Raw genomic sequence first — 5,248 nt, forward strand, 5'->3', positions numbered from 1 at the left:
TTTGCAGCAGCCAGTTTGTAGTACAAAAGACTAGGAGCAATCTGAGTGATCAACACCAGGAATGAATTACAGTGCATTATTCTATCTGATGGTAAAACCAAATGAAAATGCTCTTTTTCATAATAACAGTAGCTAGTATTTCTTGCTTACTGGGTAACATCCAAGTTATAGCCAGGTAATGTCCTAACAGATTCCTTAGATACATCCAGTTATTTAATCTTTATAACAATGAGTTAAATTACTATAAGGCCTGTTTTATAGATTATAAAACAGGGATTCAGAGAGGTTGAGTACATTGCCTGAGGTTGCACAGCTAATAAGTAGTGAAAATATAATTTTTTAAAAAAAAATCTAGCTTCAGAATCTATTTTTGTAATCACTGTGTATTATCAGGCCTCTCCAGGTATAGCTATGTGATGATTTCCAAGATCTATTGGCAAATGCAAAAACTAAGGTTCAGGATATTGTGCAAGAAACCTTTGTACATGTATGTTTATGCAATTGTAAAATATCTCTTGAAGGATACTAGATAAACTGCCATGGATGAAGGGAGGATCTTTTCAAGTAACTTTTATGCTCTTTGAATTTTAAATCATGTATGCATTGACAATAAATGAATGAACAAATAAACAAATCTAAGAATCTCCTTGCTCAAATATTGATAAAACACACATAATAAATAACTCAATAAAGATGTGTATGGAAAGCCCCAGGAGCACAGGATAGATAATATTCCCAGTAGGGGTGGAGGTAGTACAAAACAGTATTCTAGGCAGGTGAAGTAAGAAAGTGGGTATGACATTCAAGGAATCAGTAATAGTTGGTGGGGTTAAAGTCTACAAGGATAGGCAGAATGGAGCAGCCCAAGGAGCTGAGCAGTGAGTCTCATAGAATATTTTACCTGGGGCTGCATTCTGTACTTGGGGCAGCCTTCATAAAATGATGACAGGATCTCACGATTAAATAACTAGGTATGAATTGTGAAGAGCTTATCAAGTCATTATAGAATATGCAAAATTCTAGAGACCACTATAACAGTGTGGGGTTATTTAAGTGAAGCAGACTCTCAAATTATTTATTAAATTAATCCAGCATTCAAAGGATTTCTTTGCTTCATGAGCATGAAGGAAACAAACAAAAGATCACTGGTCTATTTTGGAACTAGTAGAAGAATCTTACAAGTTTTTTTTTTTTTTTTAATCAGTTGAAAGACTTGATATACAACATTGTTAACCTTTGTAGCATATGATCAAACAAGCCAGTGGATCGGAGATACACACTGCAGGGCTACCTGTCTAAGATCTGTGCAACAAAATCTAGCCTTTGGAAGTCCTAGGAGACCTCTAACCAATCAAATGACACTCCTATGCTTTTTAAACTGGGAAAAAACGACTGCGTGGCAGCTTTGAACACTGGCACAGAACTCCATATTGGACAGACAACGTGGTACGCAGACAGGGCCCCACAGTACAGGCTTGAGTTTATATTTTACACAAAGAAATAGAAAAGAGGTTGAAGAGGATTTTATTTCATACAAGAGAATTGGGGCATGTAGTACCCTTTGACAGGAATTTGTCTTCTACCATCCTGGAGGTCCTTCTTTAGAATGTACTTATTGGCTTATTGTCAGTAATAAAGATATTCTTTGGTTTTTCTTTCTATATGTTTAGTATAGAAAAATCTGCATCTTCTTTCGTGCAAGTTTTTTTTTCCCCTAAATTGCTTTCCTTTAATCTCACATTTTCCTCTATGAACTTCAGTCTGTCTCAGAACATGTTGATAGGCTAAGAACTGTAACAAAAGTCTGAATAATCCATAGAGCTTGAGACCATGTGTATAACAGGAAAATAATTAAGCCTGATGCATTTAGGGAAGAAGAATACAGACATTCTTGCAAATTCCAGCTATAAGTCACGCAACTCACTGGAGAGTCAGTAATTTTACCTCTATGTAAGGGAAATTAATTTACTTAATCATAAAATAGGACCATCTATTATATGGCAGGTACTAGCCTAGCATGGAGGAGACAGGGTATGTCTCCGCCTCCTCCTTTTATCACAGTGATAAAAGCCTGTGAAAGTTCCTGTGGCACGCTGAAGGGAGAAATAAGCCAGACAATAAAAAATAAATTAATAAAACCTATAAAATATCAGCTCCTTGATGAAGCATTTTGTGTAAAACAAAGCAAGGGGGTGGATAAGGAGTTGGGAATCGCAACTTGAAGGAAGGACCGCAGACAGGGCCCTGCCGTGGCATCAGGGGCATCAGGTGCTGAGAGAATCACCAGCTGGGGGAAGCTGCTCTGATGGAAGGACCCTGCTCAGCTCCCTGCTTAGCACGTTCTGCGAACTGCAAGAGAGCCTGGTGTGGTTGTGCAAAGGGAGCAATGAGGGGAGAGGTTTTGAGCTTCTCACATCTGCCTCTTTCTGAGTCCAATTTAATTCTTGATTTGGGCCTCAGAATCCTGTAGGTTCTCTAAAGCGCTGAAGATAAGCCCGCAAAGTCAGAGAAGATGCCCACCCCCAGGACCTAGATCTAGGAAAACGAATGACATTCTTGTAAAACTCTTCCTAAAGAGGTGAGCCCTAGAAGAGTACTCTTGTTCCCAGCCATACCCCCAATCCCAAGACAGAGTCTGGAACGACACTGAGGGATTGACGCCCCAACAGATATCTTCTTAATGCAGTAACAATACATTGTGCTTAGAGGATGTCCTTAGTCATCTACTTCATATGTTTAACTTTTTACATTTCATCTCACTCTTGCAGACTCCAAGGCTAACAATTTTGTAAACAAATCATCATTTCTGGAAATATGTAACAAGATTTTTTTAAAAGATTTTATTAATTTATTTATTCACGAGAGACACAGACAGGGAGTAAGTAAGCAGGATCCATATTGGGTGTCAACTGTGTAACTTGATCCCGGGACCGGGGATCATGCCCTGAGCCAAAGGCAGACCCTCAACCGCTGAGCCACCCAGGTGTCCCTATATAACAAGATCTTAAATAGGCCCCTACAAAGGCATGAACACCGATGTTCATTAATGTATTACTTATGGTGACAAAAACATTGAGGAGTCATATTATTGAGAAATGCTGAGGGAGTAGAGAGGGATAATTCTTGTTTCTAGAGGGTTATTTTGTTTTGTTTTGTTGTTTTTTGGTTACTGTTACTGCATAATAAGCCAGCCCAAAATTTGGTGCCATAAAACAAACATTGTGCTATATTCATGGGCTCCGTGGTCAGAATGCCCTCCAGGATGTCTGGAGCCTGAAGTGGGAGTTTCCTGATGTGAGGTGACTCTTGGGGATGGCTACTGAGGGCTAGAACCATCTGTAGGCATTTTCACTCACATGTCTGTCAATTAATACTGTCTGCTTGGACTGCCAGCAGGAGCATTACCATGTGGTATGGGCTTCTTACCAGTGTGGTGGCAAAAGAGGGCTCAGACTGCTCAGGTGGTAGCTTAGGATTCCCAGAGGTGAGTCTCCCAGAACACCCACCCAGAAGCTGGGACCTCCCACAGCTGAATAAAAGTTAAAATCCTAACAAGGGCCTACAGTGCCCTGTCCGCTGTGTATGTGATGATTCCGTACCCATAGAAGGGTACAAAGGCCCCTGAAAACCAGATGAAACATACAAGGTCATTTTACAAAAGCTGTGCAATTGGAAGGATAACTTTGTCTCAGGCTGTCCTGGGTGTCTTAGGACTTCCAGCCTCTGGGTAAAAGCCATTTGGCTTCCAGCCTCTAGGTAAAAGCCTCCATCCACTAAGACGACTGAAACACTCACACATTTTCAAAATACCCTGCAAGGGGTGGTACAATTTTAACGGAAAAAAGAGAAAAAAAATTTTTTTAAGGGTAGTGTTTGGGGGTGTAGTGCCTCAGTGATGAATTTTTATCAGAAGGGTTACCTGCCAAGCCACCACAGCCGCTGGCCCCATGGTGTAATGGTTAGCACTCTGGACTTTGAATCCAGCGATCCGAGTTCAAATCTCGGTGGGACCTTCATGAGTTTTCTTAGCAATTTTTTTTCATTTTATTTCCTGCAATCTCATCTCTTCAAACTAGCATTTTTTCCCCTGTAATCCAGCTAATCTGGCAGCCCTAACAAGCAATAATATTACCAAAATCTGAGCCCACCTGCTGGAGCAAGACCTGATGCAGAAACCAGCACATGGAGAGGCAGCCGCCACTCCTGTAAGCTGTGCCCAGATCTGGGTTGGGGGTGGGGGGAGGAGGAAAGGGTAGGGGGGAAGGGGGGGAGTGGAGACTTGTGTCTCCCACATCTGCCCTTGGCTTGGTTCCTAGAAAGGAATTTGTGTGTGTGCACAAAAAAGAACTTCTGTTTTAAAAAGAATGGCCACGTTGCTATAAGGCTGGAATAGGAAGTCTAAGAAGTTGTAAGTACCTGATTCCAGCACGATGAGCACGGAGGGGTTCTGCTCGCCCTCACGGCGCTGCCTTCTGCGGGGAACACTCTCAGAGGATGGATTCAAGCCCCGCGGGCAGAGCAAATGACCACCCCAGTACCACCTAGCTGCAAATTCCCGAGCTTCTTTCTCCATCTTGAAATGCCTCTGCCCTTGAGTTGGCACCAACAGCGGGTGCCACCCGTGGCCTAGCTGCCCACAGTGTCACCTTAGAGATTCTCCGACGGGACAAGCCTTTCCACTTTGCCGGGGTGCCCTACTACACTTCGGTGACTGCTGCCTTGCCCTGGCCACATCTCCAGCCTCATTCGTCTCTGTTCCTACCCTAACATACCCTCCCTTCTCATTAGCTTCTAGTCACCACCCAGGGTAAACTTATTTCTCCATTTCCCCTTCTCTTCTCATTTTTTATCTGTTTTTGCCCTCCTCTCTGCCCTCACGTTATGAGGTCTAATTCTCTATCCATTGCTCGAATATTGACTTAGACCTTCCAGCCTTTCTCGCTGAGATCATCGTAGGCTCCCTTTATCTGGGCTTAAGTGCCTCCTCCACGTTTCCTCAAGACTCGAAAATCCCCTTCTCATACCTGTCCTAATAGCTTGTTTAATAAGCCCTCCCTCCTGTTCAAGATCCCCCTCTCTCCTAGGGAGGGATCACTCCTGTGGCCTGTTCATCTGTTGCTTCTTAGCCCCACGGTCCCTGGCTCAGGTCAGGAGTTCATAAAGCCTTGCTGAGTGCACAGCCTTTTCACCCAATCTGCTCTGATCAACCCAGAGCCCAGAGTAGCTCTTGTGCATGCTTGGTTCCAAA

General features: G+C 42.8%; 1 non-coding gene across 1 annotated transcript; it reads left to right on the forward strand.

Annotated features, from left to right (window-relative positions):
* The first annotated feature begins 3,941 nt into the window (after window positions 1-3,941).
* TRNAQ-UUG (transfer RNA glutamine (anticodon UUG)) lies at window positions 3,942-4,013 on the forward strand. The gene has a single exon. It is a non-coding gene; the product is annotated as a tRNA-Gln (tRNA).
* The last annotated feature ends 1,235 nt before the right edge of the window (window positions 4,014-5,248 follow it).

The sequence above is a fragment of the Canis aureus genome, chromosome 37 (genome assembly GCF_053574225.1).
Source record: "Canis aureus isolate CA01 chromosome 37, VMU_Caureus_v.1.0, whole genome shotgun sequence".
Lineage (NCBI taxonomy): Eukaryota > Metazoa > Chordata > Mammalia > Carnivora > Canidae > Canis > Canis aureus.